Raw genomic sequence first — 18,517 nt, forward strand, 5'->3', positions numbered from 1 at the left:
GTAAGCATTTTACGTTCTGAATGTCTCATTTGCATAGGTAAATCTCTGCAGTCTGATATGCTAAGAACAGTGTAATATTGAAGCAGAGTTATATGAAAACAAAAGCCTGTCTGGTATCAGGTTTCACACACACAATTGCAAATGTTTATGTTGCACATAAGATACATTTCCTCTGCTCTCGGTGAGAGAAAGCTCAGTCTATCTCTGACTGATCTCTCTCTCTCACACACACACAGGGTTAACAGCAGTGGCGTAGCTAAGGAGCTGTGGGCCCCCATGCAAGTTTTACATTGGGCCCCCCCAAGATCTCTATACATAACATTTGATACAGCGCACCAAAATCTGCCAAGGACAACCACAGTGTCAGAGGTGCAAGAAGGGGATGGGGAACAGCTTGTTAATGATTACCTATAGAAGTGATTATTATGAGCACAGGACCAATTGAGAGCTAATACTGCAGTTGAGGAGGGGCCCTGGGCCTGTGCAACCTCTATTGCTACACCCGTGGTTAACAGATGCGCTGTAAGGGAATTCCCCCATCCCCTCATGGTTCATTCTGGCTTCGGATTAGAGAAGACTGCCATCAGAAAAGTGAGAAAGGAATTAGGTAACAGTAATCAAAGAGATAAGAATTCAAATGTATTCACCAGTACTTAGCAGCACTTCCCAAACATTTCCTATCTCAATTGGAAAAAAACATGTTACTTGATAGGGTTCCTTTAAGCTCAAGCTATGACACTGACTGTTATACACAATATTTACAGCAGCTGAAACATCCTGTTTTTAGCAGTGATTTAAAGCAAATCTTTGAATATTTCTTTAAATATAAAGGACAACTGAAGTGAGGGGTATGGAGGCTGCCAGATTTCCTTTTAAACAATGCTCATTACCCGGCTGCCCTGCTGATCCACTGCTTCTAATACTTTTAGCCATATACGCTGAACAAGCTTGGGGATCAGATGTTTCTGACTGAAGTCAGACTGGATTGGCCGCATGCTTGTTTCAGGTGTGGTTCAGATGCTCCAAATGCCTGAAAGAACAGCAGGGCTGCCAGGCAACTGGCATTGTTCAAAAGGAAATAAATAGGACAGCCTCCATAACCCTCTCACTTTAGGTGTTCTTTAAAAGGAACCTGAAGCAAGGAAATGTGGCCTTAATTGTTACTAAGGGGGGTTTATCTGTCCGCACTTCTTACTAACGGGGGTGTAATAGTGGGGAAACCCTGTGAAACTTTCCCAGGGGGCGCCCATGGTTTGTAGTTCTGCCCCTGCTGGCAACATAGAAAAACATAACATACTGTCTTTGTTATTCCTTTTTCTCTTGCTCAAGGGAAGGGCGCATCCTCTCAATGTTTATTTCAGGCAAGCAAAAGGTCTAGATCAGGCATGGGCAAACCTGGCCCCAGCTGTTAAGGAACTACAAGTCCCACAATGCATTTGCCTTTATGAGTCATGACTGTGGCTGTCAGACTCCTGCAATCCATTGTGGGACTTGTAGTTCCTTAAAGAAAAACTGAACTGAACATTAAAAGTCACAATAACCATACACAAGTCATACTTACCTCCTGTGTAGTCTACTCCTCAATCTCTTTCTCCTCTCCTGCGTCCTGTTTGTCCACTGTGATCAATGGAATTCTCCGTCCTCCATTTTGAAAAATGGCCATTACCTCATAACAGCTTCCTGATCAGCACACTGTTACACTGTAATATCACCCACTTGAGCTATAGGGAAACATGGACACATCAGTTATCCTCTCAGCTGTAACTGACAGCAACAGATATATAACTGACAGCAACTGATATATTTCAGTTCTGACAAAATGTTGTCAGAACTGGAAGGGATTATTGTCAGAAGAAAATGGTGGGCTTCTGAGAGGAACTGATGGCAAGGTAACTATGTAATGTTCATTTGAAGTTACCTCATGTGTTTATTTTAAATAATGTTACTCAGTACAGGTTCTCTTTAAAGGGGCACTATAGCAAAAAATTGTAAAATTTTAAATAAGTGCAAGCATAGACAAATAAGAAGTACCTTTTTTTCCAGAGTAAAATGAGCCATAAATTACTTTTCTCCTATGTTGCTGTCACTTACAGTAGGCAGTAGAAATCTGACATAAGTGACAGGTTTTGGACTAGTCCATCTCTTCATAGAGGATTCTCAGCACGGCCTGTATTCTTTATAAAGATATTCCCCAAAAAGGATTTAAACAATGATGCTGGCAGCTTCCCTGCTCTCTACACAGTTTTTTGGCAGTTGGACAGAGCAACGGCCAGTCACTAAGTGCTTTTGGAAATAAATAAATCCCTGAAAATCCCCTATGAAGAGATGGACTAGTCCAAAACCTGTTGCTTCTGTCAGATTACTAATGTCAGATTTCTACTACCTACTGTAAGTGACAGCAACATAGGAGAAAAGTAATTTATGGCTCATTTTACTCTGGGATAAATGTACTTATTTGCTTATGTTTGCACATTTTACATTTTTTTTACCGTAGTGCCCCTTTAACAGCTGGAGGGCCAAGTTTGCCCATGCCTGGTCTAGTACCTGCCCTGGATGTACTACATGTACAAGGAGGTACCTTTGCAATAGGGGCACAGAGGGAGGACTAACGTGTACCCAAGGGGACATGTGACATGATGAGATAGGCATGTGTATGTACAGTGTATGTATGGTTTCCGCCCGCCTCTGGGATCAATATAGTATATATGTTGGGGAGTCCTATCCGGGTTAGAGGTCCATCACTCCTCAATCCACAGTCATCCAGGTAAAGAAATCAATCCCGGCAGAACTCAACCCTCTAAAGTGCATATAGGTGCTTTTATTGCATCTCAATGGCAGCTGTACATCAGCATCACAACAGCATGACGTTTCGGGCAAAGGCCCTTTATCAAATGCTGAAGTTCACATACTCTTTCAAGACATATATAGGATTTCAACAACACACGCCCTGTTAGGGGGTGGGCACTTCCTTAAAGTTATATGTTCTCTTACTAGGGGAAAGACAGCAATAAACTGTTAAAATGGGTTATAAAAAGCATCTCAGACTAAAGTCCTCATTTAACCCTCCTGGTGACTGGGTCCCCAGCCTGTCCATCCAGCAAGCCTCCCGCCTCAAAAGGGCATTCCTTTGATCTATCCCTTCTCGACTCTGTACCACCTCCAGAATCTGCCATCTTATCTGTGTTACTCCATGGCGTAGCTCTACAAAGTGGCGCGCCAGCGGCGAATCTTTTTTCTTTTGTGTATCTTCTTCTCTCACTTTAGGGGGATTCTGTATAGTGCTTTTATGCTCATTGAGCCTAGTTTTTATATCACGTGTGGTCTGGCCCACATAGGCCAGACCACATGGGCACTTAATGAGCTATACTACCCCCTTGGTGTCACATGTGGCATAATGTTTGAGTGGGATAGAGACCCCTGAACTTGGGTGGCGTACTTCAGGGCCTTTAATAATGCTGTTGCAATGCTGGCAACTAAGACAAGGGTATGTCCCTATTTTTACTGGACCTAAGAACCTTTGTGTTTTAACCCCTGTGCGGCCAGTATCTGCCCGCACTAGGTGGTCCTTCAGCGACTTACCACGTCTGTACACAAATCTCGGCGGGCTCTTGCATATATGGACAAGCTGGGGGTCACTCTCAATGACCGGCCAGAACTTATATATAGCATCTCGGAGGAGTTTGGATTCGCTACAATAAGTAGTGATAAAATTAACTTCCTTGGACGCCGTATCTGTATCTACTCTGTACTCCCTTAATGACTTCCTGTCCAATCTCAATACCTCTGCTGTGATTTCATCACATCTCTTCTCGCTGTAGCCCCGCATAACAAAATCTTGAGTGAGGAGCCGTGCCTGCTCAAGGTATAAATCGTCAGTGGAGGTGATCCTCCTAGCTCTGATGAATTGACTCTTGGGGAGACCCTGAACGAGGGGGCGTGGGTGGCAACTCTCTGCCGACAGAAAAGAGTTCTTGTCGGTCTTTTTCCTATATAAATTAGTTACCACTCCATCCCCCTCCCTCATGATCTCTACATCCAAAAAATGCATCTTGTGCGCATCATATTCCATCTTAAATTTCAGCGTTGAGTGCCTCTGGTTAAGATCATCATAAAACCGACATAGCTCCTCCTCACTCCCACTCCAGCAAAAAAACAAATCATGTATAAATCTGCAGTACCCCTGCATGTACCCTGGGGCTTCACCACTTAAAAAGTGGATATTCTCGAAATCAGACATGACAATATTTGCCACCGACGGGGCATAAGGCGCCCCCATGGGTACTCCCTGGGTCTGCAGATAGTGTGAATCGTTAAATCTAAAGTACGAATGGGAGAGACAAAATTCTAATGTGGACATGATAAAAACAAGTATCTCGTTCTTTACTCTCTCATCTTCTCTTAATCTTTCTTGAACTGACTGTAACGCTTCCACATGTACAATATTGTTATACAAATTGACAACGTCCATAGTAACGAGAAAATTTACCCCATTCATATTTATACCTTCCAATTTATTCAAAAAGTGGGTCGTGTCTTTTAGGCATATCTCATTTTCTCTAACTATAGGCTGTAACCACGAATCAATGTATATCCCCAGAGGCTCCGCCATGGAGTCCACTGCTGAAACAATGGGTCTCCCTGGCGGATGCCTCAGGTCTTTATGAATCTTAGGTAGCGTATAAAACACTGGTACCCTCGGTTTATCTTTCTTCAGAACTGTTAATAATTCGGTACTTATCCGTTAGCCGGGCGCATCCTCTAGGTGGCGACAAAACTCCACCAGAGTTACATCTTTCCCTACTATCCATGTCGGCCTGGAGGGGGAATAGTAATTAGTGCCACCTGCCGGATGCACCCGGCTAACGGATAAGTACCAATAATTCTTTACTTATAATTCCAGTGCTTGCTGCATCTTCTAATAAAACATCAAGTTCTCTTTTAAACATATAGGTTGGATCACTAGGTAACTGTCTATACATTTGTTCATTTTCTAATTGATGTTTGATCTCTAATTCATAATCTTTACGGTCTTGTATCACAGTAGCTCCCCCTTTATCTCCTCTTTTAATTATTATGGATGTGTCCCCTTTAAGTGCCATCAGCGCACTATATTCTCCTCTGGTTAAATTATATTGCCTCCTTTTGCTTTTCTCCACATAATGTTTGGTCTCTTTCAGCACAAGATTTTCAAATAGTTCCAGTGCATTGCTGGTGAACGGGTCTTAATTTCTTTGGGATCTCAGCCTCTTCTCTCTGTCTATATTATTTCTCTCTCCCTCCTTGGTCTGTTAACCTCCCTGGCGGTTTATTTATTTTGCCAGGGAGGCTGCAATGGGGTTTTTTTTAAATTAAAAAAAAAATATTTCATGCAGCCAACTGAAAGTTGGCTGCATGAAAGCCCACTAGAGGGCGCTCCGGAAGCGTACTTTTGATCGCCTCCGGCAATCGAAAGTAACAAGATAGGCCGCAATGAGCGGCCTATCTTGTTTCGCTTTCCTCGTCGCCATGGCGACGAGCTGTTTGTTCCGGCTGCGCTGGGCTCGGGCGGCTGGGGGGACCCTCTTTCGCCGCTGCACGCGGCGGATCGCCGCGGAGCGGCGGCGATCGGGCAGCACACGTGGCTGGCAAAGTGCCGGCTGCGTGTGCTGCTTTTTTCAGAATGAAAATCGGCCCAGCAGGGCCTGAGCGGCGACCTCCGGCGGCATACCCCGAGCTCAGCTCGGGATTACCGCCAAGGAGGTTAAGGCTGAACCACGTTTTCCATCTGATATTCCGTGTGTATTTATACAAATCAACTTTAATGTTGAACATATTAATCCCTGACGTTGGTACAAAACCTAGTCCCTTATTCAGAACATTCAACTCCATTTGCCTCATCTTTCTACTTGAGATGTTATATACTGTACAATTTCTGTCCCATAAACTATTATCTTGTTGTATATCCTGTCCACCATTACTCCCCATGCACTTGTCTCTGGACAGCGTGATCCCATTTGTATCATAATTACTCACAGTTCCCTGCTGAATATCCGTGCTGAGCGCGGGGGTATCCGTGCTGATCGTGGAGATGTCTGATTGTCGGCACATAGTTATTGAGGCTGACTCCGGGTGACCGGGCGTCTCACTGATTGCTGCGGGTAGCCCTGCGGACTTCCTCTGCCGCCTCTGCCGCGACCCCTGCCTCTTTCGCCTCCGGCTCCTCCTCTTCCTCTCGGCGGATGCCTTTTTCCGCCTCTGGGCTCTGAGGGCTGCGTGTACAGTGTATGTACAGTGACAAAAAAATGAAAAAGTAGGCTGTACTTTTTTTCTTTTGAAGTCTTCTGCCTGAAAGAGTTACCATCCAGGTATGCAAGTGACAGTTTCTCTCCAGATGGGACCCAGTCAGACTACAGCATAACCATCACTCATAAGGAATTACAGCCATAAAACTATTTCCTGGAAGAGAACAGCTTCTGAGTGCAGGGGATAGGTAAAAAGGTCAATCGTTTACTTATTTTATCTCTGGCACACTGGAAGGACTGAGCCATTGTCATTGAGAAGAGACAATGTAACATTAAACCTACTTTTTACATTTTTAAATCCAATAAAACTATAAGATATATAAAAAAGGTACGTTTTAGGAGTATAGATACAATTGTTTTTCTCATTGGTTTATTTTCACATCAGGTTCCCTTTAAGTGATATCATCACAATCTTCTCAGGTCCACAGGCCTACAGCAGGAGGTGTGTCTGTGACCACACTGGAGGTCCTTAACACACCTGAAAAATGGCTGGTCTAGCTCAGCCTGGTCAAACAAACAGCCATCAAGTGGTTTCAGCGCGGCTCTCTGCTCTCGGTCATATAAAACCGCAGCCATTCTGCTGTAAGATTGCAATATTATTATTACAATAAACACAAGCCGCCACACTTGTAAGGTAAAAGCTGTTTGTGGTCGGGGTTCAGCGTTGAGTCAGCAAACAAGAAATTAAGAGTGAGAAATAAATGTCGAATTAATTGCTCATTAACAATGACACTTCGAGCGCAGATGGCATTCAATTAATTTCATGTCATCATCGCACCGAGGCGTATTTTATACAACGCACGTCGGATTAACCCCTCGCTCGCCGGTCAGGCCAGTAACCCCTGATGAGCCATAGATCTCTACGCTGCCGGCCCAACAATGGCCCGCTTGTGGTGGGGACACGAGCTGGGTCCGCTGGGACAGGCTCGGTGCTCCAGGCTGTTTGTCTTTTGTGTTGTGCGGAGGGTGGTATCACTTGGTACTGTCAGTGTGAGCACCACCAGGAGTGACAGTCACACAGCATAACGGCATTCATAGCAGAGGAGATGACAAGCCTCCCTGTCTGACTGATCTCTGGTGAGTCTCTATCGCAGAATCATACACTTGGTTTTCTCTGCTTTTATATATATATATATATATACCTGAGTTGTGTCATCGCCGCGGCTTTTATACTGTTGTGTTGTTGCGAAGCGAAAGGCATGTTCTGTATAACCTGTATGTGTTTGGAGACCTGTAGTGCTTTCAGATGTTATTCTTTTTAGATTTGTTTTTTTTATTCTATCACCCTCAAGGTGAAGGCGGTGCGATTTCAAAAAAGTTGTTTTCGTTTCATCGTCTTTCGTGGCCGGCGTATTGGGCACATGTGTATTTACTTTTTATACACTCCTTCTATCGAATGCTGCTATTGTGCTGCTCTATATAAACTGTGCAAGAGATGAAACCGATTTAGGATTGCCAACACACAAGTGGATTTCGATGTCTTATGCTATCTACACACATGGATATTGGTGTTTGTATACATGTTATCTTGATTTAGGAGCCAGAAGGAGGCAATATCTACAGGAACATTGCAGGAACAATCCCTGTGATCTGTCCAATCATCTGTGCGAGATCTCTCAGTGTGTATGGTGGTGTGGAGGAGGTGTGAGATTGCTCGCAGGATATTTTTGCGTTTTGCTGCGATTTCGGCAAAACGCTCAAACGGTAGTGCTTTTTAAAAGCGTTAGTGTAATGAAACCCCATAGGCCCGTTCTTACTTAGGCGATTTGCGCTAATCGCCGCAAATCGGCCAAAAGCGCCCAAAACGCAAACGAGTTGCCTGCACCATTTTCAGGCGATTTCCCGGCAATTGCGTTTTAGCGCGATCACGGCAAAATCGCCGAAGTGTTCAGTGATTTTTCCCGTGTGAAATCGTGGAAACATCACTCCGGAAAAACACCAGCAAAAATCGCTGGCGTTTTGAGAACGCAAGTGTGAATGGGCCAATGTTTGAGACATCTTTGACCATTTTTTACTGTGAGTTTTATTCATTTATTTGATTTTATTCTGATAAAGCGAAGAATTTCTCTTTGCACAGTGCGCAGGAGTCCATGTATTTATATACTTTCTATATCTGTCTAGCAGTAAAGAAAAACAAAAGTTTGCTTTCCTAAAACAGAAAGAATTTGCGATAATTCAGGTTGGAGTGAGCTTGAGATGTCTCCCAGTGCATCACTGCTGAATATATGCAAATTAACCATTGTTACCCTTAGAAGCTAAACACACCTCCAGAACCGCTGGAATGCAATGATGTGTCAACTTGTTAATTTGCACAGAGCCATAATAATCCAACATGCATACAGACTGTTTCGGATTGTTTGATCCTCAACAGTGCATGGCATGGATTAATTTGGCTCTATGGAGTAGGGCTTGTAAATCCGAGAGGCACAGACTAACCAGCAAGCTCATGGGGACCCAGAACTCATTGGAGTGTGTGAGGGGCTACAATGGTCCTAAAAGCCCCCTTACTAAGATGTTAAGAAAAACAAAAGTTTGCTTTCCTAAAACAGAAAGAATTTGCGATAATTCAGGTTGGAGTGAGCTTGAGATGTCTCCCAGAGCAACACTGCTGAATATATGCAAATTAAACAATTGGATTAGGAATATTTGCTTCAACAATTATCTCCAGTCTTTGCTTCTGAATATTTTGTTTTCTTAAAACTCAAGGTATTTATTATCTATTTTTTTTCATTTGTTATTATTATTATTGAAAGATTTAATGCAAGTTTATACGATTTATTGGTTAACTCAATATATTCAAATAAAAGTTCCATGTTTATAATCTATGGTGTCAGACAACAAATTATATCATTCTTAAAGGGAACCTCAACTGAGAGGGATATGGATTTTTCCTTTTAAACAATACCAGTTGCCTGGCAGCCCTGCTGATCTTTGGCTGCAGTAGTGGCTGAATCACAGACCTGAAACAAACATGCAGCTAATCCAGTCTTACTTCAGTCAGAGCACCTGATCTGCATGCTTGTTCAGGGGGTGTGGCTAAAAGTATTAGAGTCACAGGGTCAGCAGGAGAGTCAGGAAACTGGTATTATTTTAAAATGAAAAATCCATATCCTTCTCAGTTTAGGTTCCCTTTAAAGTGCCCGTTAAATCAGACCTGAACTCAGAACTTCCTCTCTGCTCTAAAAGATAAGCAACAGCATAATAACCTTTAAGGTGGCCATACACTGGTCGATGTGCCATTAGATCGACCAGCTGACAGATCCCTATCTGATCGAATCTGATCAGATAGGGATCGTATGGCTGCCTTTACTGCAAACAGATTGTGAATCGATTTCAGCCTGAAACCGATCACAATCTGCTGAGCTGCTCCTGCCGCCTGTGCCCCCCCCCCCCCTATACATTACCTGAGGCTGGCTCCCGGGCATCTTCTCCGCACTGCACCGCACCGCTCTGTTCTTGCTCCATCTCGGCGCTTCCTGTGTCACTCCGTGACCAGGAAGTTCAAACAGAGCGCCCTCTATTGTAACTTCCTGGTCACTGCAGTGACACAGGAAGCGCCGGGATGGAGCCGGAACAGAGCGGTGCATTGCGGAGAAGACGCCCGGGAGCCAGCATCAGGTAATGTATACTTGATCGGATCGGCCGCCGCTAGCGACGCGCACTTTACCCGCGGGCGATCGAGGGTAATTTCCCTCACGGCGCGATCGACGGACCGATCCGATTTTGGGAGGAAATCGGATCGGCGGCTGCGTTTACCGCGAACGATTGGCAGCAGATTCGATCCCAGGATCGAATCTGCTGTCAAAACGGCCGCGAATCGAGCCAGTGTATGGCCTGCTTTAAAGAGAAAAAATTCTTTGTTTCAGCTGATACAAACCCTGCAAAAAATCTGCAGTGTGTCAACTTCCTGCTTTCATGGAAGCAGGCATAGGGTTAACATCCTCTGCTGAGGCAGCCAGCTGACACAGCTGAAAGTTCAAATTACAACTTGTGATTAGTCACAGATGAGGAGGGAATAAGACTGACTAAATTGTCTAAATACATACAGGGTGCATTTCTCTAAGTCTTCCTTCTGTCCTGAGCAAGAGTTCAGGTCCACTTTAACAATCCAATTTCATTGGGATCGATTGGAAATGATCATTTGGCCCTTCAATTTTGGGGTCATCTGATCAGACTAAAAGAATCGTTCCAAAGTTTGGTTTGGATTGGTTCGTCGTGAATTGGCACCATAGGAGCCACCAGATCCAATTGATCCTACTGCCGATCTATTAGATCGGTAAATTGTACTGTTAGTGGGCAATGTAATTCAAGACCTTCATCTTTTCTTGATGGCTAACATAGTATAATACTCTGCCAAGATTATTATGTGTATTATTCATTTTTTGTGGCCATTTTCCTGGCTTTCTTAAGCTACGTACACACATGCGACAACAATCATTTGTTATGAACGACGAACGAACTTTTAATTGACGAAAGAACGACCTAAGTAAAGATAGTTGTAAAAGGTGTGTAACGATCTGATCGTTAGAGCGAACGTTACATCACGTAAAAGCAACTATTGCGCCTGCGCATAAAAATGAAACGTTCCATGGAGAAATAGTTAGACGATCGTCATTTGAAATGATCGGGGAACGATCGTTTCAAACGACTATAGTCGCATGTGTGTACGCACCTTTAGGCTGGTTTCACAGTGGGACGTTGCGTTTTAGAGGACGTCATGGTCGCATAACGTGCCCCTAACGCAATGCCTGGTGCTCCCTGCTTTGGACGTCAGAATGAGCCGCGTTGTGCAGCTCACTCTGGCGTCCGTGATGCCGTGATGCGCACTCTTGGACGCATGCGGCATCACGTGGACCCGCCGGCCAATCGCCGCACAGAGCGGCCGCTCCAGGAAGTAAACACTGCACATCACTGAGTGCAGTGAATATTAATTAGCCATGTGCCTGGCCGCTCTCCGCTCCTCCCCAACGTTACTGAGCATGTGCAAACAGTCTAACGCGGCTCAGCCGCTTACAAAGTACTGCATGCAGTACGTTATATTATGGCGCAGCGTTACACTGTAATGCAACGTGGGCACTGTGAACAGCCCATTGATTTTTTATTGCTGTGCGGTGGGCTGCGTTACAGGCTGCTCTAACGTGCGCCTCTAACATCTAACTGTGAAACCAGCCTTACTGTTCTTTTCAGCACTTGCAACAGACATGCAGGTAGTAGACTCAGGACACCAGATCTGCACACTTGTTCTGGGTCAGTGAATGTAAAAGCATAGAGCCTTGCACTTACTTTAGAATAGACTAGTGACTAGAGTCTAGTGTGCGTACAACCGTCCCCAACACCTCGGCCAGAGATCAGCCTGGCGGATCAACTGGGCCAGTCACTGGATGAAAGCATCGATCCCTACGCTCACCCCGCCCACCGCCTGACGCTTCTCTGCCAGCCCTCCCCCCGCCATGGCAACAGAATGCGTCATTAGCCTGCAGCCCAGCAACGCGTCTGTACAACCTTGGACCTGCAATGCCACCCAAGGGATACGGACCTTCACGCTGGCATCTAGGGGAATGTTTTAGCATATGTGGCGGGAATGCTCAAAAGTGTCTCAGTTTCGGTTGCAATTTACCAAGTTAATCGCAGATGTTTTAAGGTGCACATTAAAGGTACAATTTTTTCATCAGATGCAACTTTTCAACAAGATTTTTTTTACACGATTAAATTATACAGAAAACTGCTCTGTGTGTGACTAAAAACCAATGTAAAATGATTCAATGGTTGATTGGATCAGAAAATGTAATCGATCGAATGTTTAATTTTACGATCAATTTGAAAGAAAGAAAATGCTCTATGGGAACAATCGATATTGACCTTCCAATTACTTTCGAAAAAAAATTACGTCAAAAGAAAAAAGAAAAAATTGTATCGTCAATGGGTACCTTTATGGCCCATTCACACTGGGGATTGCTAGGGTTTTGGAAAAGGGATTTTTTCACTTTTTTTGCATATTCTTTACTGGACAATTTTTGAGCGATCGTGATTTGTATTTTTTAACATCTCAATCGTGATTGCTCTAATATTGTGAAAAGGTGTTATATGTTATGCATACCTTTTCGTTTACTGCAAATCGTGAATCGCCGACGATCGCTGCAGTGAGATCACTGCCATATATGCATGCTTTTCAAAATAATAGCAATCGCCGGCAATTGGGGAATCAGCGGTAAAAACACCCGCAAATCACCCCAGGGTGAATGGGCCCATATGGGCCCCAAATGATTGGATTTTATGGCAATTCCATAAAAAAGATCGGATTTCCCCAAAAATTGAAAGCTTTTTTCTAATTCGAGCAAGAAATCTGATTGCATTTCCCATTTTTATTTGATAAACGTCTATTGGGATTAGTGGATTTTTTGATCAATTTTTATGAAAATTGAATGGTGCGTGTGATTGTCAATTTATGAATATATAAACCCTAGCAAATTTTCGAGTTCTCAATTTTTTTTCATAATTGGTGAAAAATTTCACATACAGTATGTGTGTGGTGCATTGGTCAGATTTTGTTAAATGGTACAGTCAGTCAGAAAAATTGATTACTATTCTTGCATTGAACAGATATGTAAAACATTTTATGGTGTGTGGTCACCTTTAGAAATATAGTTTGACGTATGACATATCGATTTTACTATTGGGCAATACTTTGATTCTTACTGAACAGGATTTTTTAGGCCCCTTTCATAGCGGTGTGTTGCGGTGAAACGGCCGCTTTGTAACGCAACTTGCTGCAATCCAATGCATTTACCTATGCGATACAGAGAAGAGTGGAGAATACTGTTGTTTCTTTTTTCTAAAACCCTGTTCATTATTGTTGCCGCAGAGATCGCACCTGAACAAGTAACTGTACAAAGATGCAACCATAGTGACAGACAAAGGGCCACGTAATTTATTTTTATTTAGTATTTATATATCGCCGACACATAACAGTCCCTCAGAGGAGCTTACAATCTAATCCCTACCATAGTCATATGTCTATGTATGTATTGTGTAGTTTATGTATCGTAGTCTAATTTAGGGGGGAAGCCAATTAAGTTATCTGTATGTTTTGTGGGATGTGGGAGGAAACTGGAGTGCCCACTACATCACTGCCCTAACCCTCGTATTTTATTTGCCCATTTGTCCCAGTTATTACACTGTTTAAATGGTGTGCCTATCACAATATATGGTGACAATATTTTTTTTTTTTTTGCATCTGGTCCATAATTACAACCCCTTACAAAGTAAAATAACAGTAATATACCCTCGTGAAAGACATATTAAAAAAGCTGAGTTCCTAAGGCAACCATATTTTTTTTTGGAAGTGTTGGGGGGGGGGGGGGGGGGGGGGGATGGCTTTTAAAGTGGAAGGGATTAGTTATAGTGATTTTTTAATTTTAATGTATGGTGTGTGTGTAATTTTACTTGTCGCCACTAGATGGTGCTGCAAACAATATCCTTGTTTAACAGGAAGAGTTAACTTTTTTTGCTTTTGTACCCTGATCGGGGTCATGTCCATTCATTTCAGGCAATGCGATTGGATCCCAATCGTGAATCCCCATGTCCCGATGGTACAAGGGAAAGGGGTGGGGCACGCGTGTGCACGGCGGGGCGCGCAACGCATTAAAATGTCCTGGAGCCGTTAAGAGGCTCCAACAGGATGTTTTAATGTGGCGGCTCGCCATTATGTAGTTAAAGAATTCAGATATTAACCCTGCATCGCCAGAATTACTGACCAATCCAAGCACAGCCCTGCATCCTCAGAATGACTGGCCAATCCAAGCAAAGCCCTGCCTCGCCAGAATTACTAACCAATCCAAGCACAGCCCTGCATCGCCAGAATTACTGACCAATCCAAGCACAGCCCTGCATCCTCAGAATTACTGACCAATCCAAGCACAACCCTGCATTGCCAGAATTACTGACCAATCCAAGCACAGCCATGCATCCTCAGAATAACTGACCAATCGAAGCACAGCTATGCATCCTCAGAATTACTGGCCAATCCAAGGACAGCCCTGCATCGCCAGAATTACTGACCAATCCAAGCACAGCCCTACATCACCAGAACTACTGGCCAATCCAAGGGCAGCCCTGCATCCTTGGAATTACTGGCCAATCCAAGGACAGCCCTGCATTGCCAGAATTACCGGTAAAGAACAGTCAAAATACAGCCCTGCATATATCAGAAATACTGTCCAATCAAAGCACAGCGCTACATCACCAGAACTACTGACCAATCAAAACACAGCCCTGCATCGCCAGAAATACTGACCAATCAAAGGCACAGAGCTATATCACCAGAACTACTGACCAATCAAAGCACAGCCCTGCACCCTCAGAATGACTGTCTAATCAAAGCACAGCCCTGTATCACCAGAATTACTGACAAATCAAAACTTTGCATCCTCAGAATTACTGACCAATCAATACAAAGTCCTGCATCCTCAGAATTACTGGCCAATCAAATCACAACCCTCAGAATTACTGACCAATCCAAGCACAGCCCTGCATCCTCAGAATTACTTTGTTTTTTCTTTTACTTAATTATTTACATAAAGACAATTTCCGTTTAGGCTTTCTGGCCCCTTAAACTGGTGGAAGCAATTTTCAGTCCGCGATTTGTTAATTGTGTTTATGGATCTGAAGCGTTCTGTTCCCTCATCCAGGCGGCTGTTGACAAGATAAGTGCAATAACAGATTATGGGAGCCAAATTTCTGGCACAGCCACTGACACACTCCAAGTTCCAAGCTCATTAATTTCCCTCAAAATGTCCTCATAATACAACGAAAGCTGCCGCCCTGCCACAGAAATATCACAGATCTGAGCTCAGGAAACGCGATTCGCCATGGATACGACCGATCTGCCGCGCTGCCACAGAAATATCACAGATCTGAGCTCAGGAAACGCGATTCGCCATGGATACGACCGATCTGCCTCGCTGCCACAGAAATATCACAGATCTGAGCTCAGGAAACGCGATTCGCCATGGATACGACCGATCAGCCTCGCTGCCACAGAAATATCACAGATCTAAGCACAGGAAACGCGATTCGCCATGGATACGACCGATCAGCCTCGCTGCCACGGAAATATCACAGATCTGGGCTCAGGAAAGGTGATTCACCATGGATACGACCGATCTGCCGCGCTGCCACGGAAATATCACAGATCTGAGCTCAGGAAAGGCGATTCGCCATGGATACGTCCGATCTGCCGCGCTGCCACAGAAATATCACAGATCTAAGCACAGGAAACGCGATTCGCCATGGATACGACCAATCTGCCTGACTACTACGGAAATATCACAGATCTGAGCTCGGGAAACGCGATTCGCCATGGATACGACCGATCTGCCTCGCTGCCACAGAAATATCACAGATCTGAGCTCAGGAAACGCGATTCGCCATGGATACGACCGATCTGCCGCGCTGCCATGGAAATATCACAGATCTGAGCTCAGGGAAGGCGATTCGCCATGGATACGACCGATCTGCTGCGCTGCTACGGAAATATCACAGATCTGAGCTCAGGAAACGCGATTCGCCATGGATACGACCGATCTGCCGCGCTGCCACGGAAATATCACAGATCTGAGCTCAGGGAAGGCGATTCGCCATGGATACGACCGATCTGCCTCGCTGCCACGGAAATATCACAGATCTGAGCCCAGGGAAGGCGATTCGCCATGGATACGACCGATCTGCCGCGCTGCCACGGAAATATCACAGATCTGAGCTCAGGGAAGGCAATTCGCCATGGATACGACCGATCTGCTGCGCTGCCACGGAAATATCACAGATCTGAGCTCAGGAAATGCGATTCGGCATGGATACGACCGATCTGCCACGCTGCTACGGAAATATCACAGATCTGTGCACAGGAAACGCGATTCGCCATGGATACGACCGATCTGCTGCGCTGCCACGGAAATATCACAGATCTGAGCTCAGGAAACGCGATTCGCCATGGATACGACCGATCTGCCGCGCTGCTACGGAAATATCACAGATCTGGGCTCAGGAAAGGTGATTCACCATGGATACGACCGATCAGCCTCGCTGCCACGGAAATATCACAGATCTGAGCTCAGGGAAGGCGATTCGCCATGGATACGACCGATCTGCCGCGCTGCCACGGAAATATCACAGATCTGAGCTCAGGGAAGGCGATTCGCCATGGATACGACCGATCTGCCTCGCTGCCACGGAAATATCACAGATCTGAGCCCAGGGAAGGCGATTCGCCATGGATACGACCGATCTGCCGCGCTGCCACGGAAATATCACAGATCTGAGCTCAGGGAAGGCAATTCGCCATGGATACGACCGATCTGCTGCGCTGCCACGGAAATATCACAGATCTGAGCTCAGGAAATGCGATTCGGCATGGATACGACCGATCTGCCACGCTGCTACGGAAATATCACAGATCTGTGCACAGGAAACGCGATTCGCCATGGATACGACCGATCTGCTGCGCTGCCACGGAAATATCACAGATCTGAGCTCAGGAAACGCGATTCGCCATGGATACGACCGATCTGCCGCGCTGCTACGGAAATATCACAGATCTGGGCTCAGGAAAGGTGATTCACCATGGATACGACCGATCAGCCTCGCTGCCACGGAAATATCACAGATCTGAGCTCAGGGAAGGCGATTCGCCATGGATACGACCGATCTGCCGCGCTGCCACGGAAATATCACAGATCTGAGCTCAGGAAAGGTGATTCGCCATGGATACGACCGATCAGCCTCGCTGCCACGGAAATATCACAGATCTGAGCTCAGGAAATGCGATTCGGCATGGATACGACCGATCTGCCACGCTGCTACGGAAATATCACAGATCTGTGCACAGGAAACGCGTTTCGCCATGGATACGACCGATCTGCTGCGCTGCCACGGAAATATCACAGATCTGAGCTCAGGAAACGCGATTCGCCATGGATACGACCGATCTGCCGCGCTGCTACGGAAATATCACAGATCTGGGCTCAGGAAAGGTGATTCACCATGGATACGACCGATCAGCCTCGCTGCCACGGAAATATCACAGATCTGAGCTCAGGGAAGGCGATTCGCCATGGATACGACCGATCTGCCGCTCTGCCACGGAAATATCACAGATCTGAGCTCAGGAAAGGTGATTCGCCATGGATACGACCGATCTGCCGCGCTGCTACAGAAATATCACTGATCTGAGCTCAGGAAACACGATTTGCCATGGATACGACCAATCTGCTACGGAAATATCACAGATCTGTGCTCAGGAAAGGTGATTCGCCATGGATACGACCGATCTGCCGCGCTGCCACGGAAATATCACAGATCTGAGCTCAGGAAAGGTGATTCGCCATGGATACGACCGATCTGCCGCGCTGCTACGGAAATATCACAGATCTGAGCTCAGGAAAGGTGATTCGCCATGGATACGACCGATCTGCCGCGCTGCTACGGAAATATCACAGATCTGAGCTCAGGAAACGCGATTCGCCATGGATACGACCAATCTGCCACGCTGCCACGGAAATATCACAGATCTGTGCACAGAAAACGCGATTCGCCATGGATACGACCGATCTGCCGAGCTGCCACGGAAATATCACAGATCTGAGCTCAGGAAAGGTGATTCGCCATGGATACGACCAATCTGCCGCGCTGCTACGGAAATATCACAGATCTGAGCTCAGGAAACGCGATTCGCCATGGATACGACCAATCTGCCACGCTGCCACAGAAATATCACAGATCTGTGCACAGAAAACGCGATTCGCCATGGATACGACCGATCTGCCGAGCTGCCACGGAAATATCACAGATCTGAGCTCAGGAAAGGTGATTCGCCATGGATACGACCGATCTGCCGCGCTGCCACGGAAATATCACAGATCTGAGCTCAGGAAAGGTGATTCGCCATGGATACGACCGATCTGCCGCGCTGCCACGGAAATATCACAGATCTGAGCTCAGGAAACACGATTCGCCATGGATACGACCGATCTGCCGCGCTGCTACGGAAATATCACAGATCTCAGCTCAGGAAACGCGATTCGCCATGGATACGACCGATCTGCCGCGCTGCCACGGAAATATCACAAATCTGAGCTCAGGAAAGGCGATTCGCCATGGATACGACCGATCTGCCGCGCTGCCACGGAAATATCACAGATCTGAGCTCAGGAAACGCGATTCGCCATGGATACGACCGATCT

General features: G+C 45.5%; 1 protein-coding gene across 2 annotated transcripts in view; it reads left to right on the forward strand.

The window, feature by feature from the left end:
* MAG (myelin associated glycoprotein) overlaps window positions 1–18,517 on the forward strand; it is a 203,641-nt gene that overhangs the window by 32,445 nt on the left and 152,679 nt on the right. The window contains exon 1 of one of the 2 annotated variants that reach the window (XM_068243292.1): window positions 7,331–7,358. The exons of the other annotated variant lie outside the window; for it this stretch is intronic. The gene's annotated coding sequence lies outside the window, so the exon portion shown is untranslated. Of the gene's footprint in view, window positions 1–7,330; window positions 7,359–18,517 lie in introns of those variants that run through there. 2 annotated transcript variants of the gene reach the window in all.

This window comes from Hyperolius riggenbachi, chromosome 6 (assembly GCF_040937935.1).
Source record: "Hyperolius riggenbachi isolate aHypRig1 chromosome 6, aHypRig1.pri, whole genome shotgun sequence".
Classification (NCBI taxonomy): Eukaryota; Metazoa; Chordata; class Amphibia; order Anura; family Hyperoliidae; genus Hyperolius; species Hyperolius riggenbachi.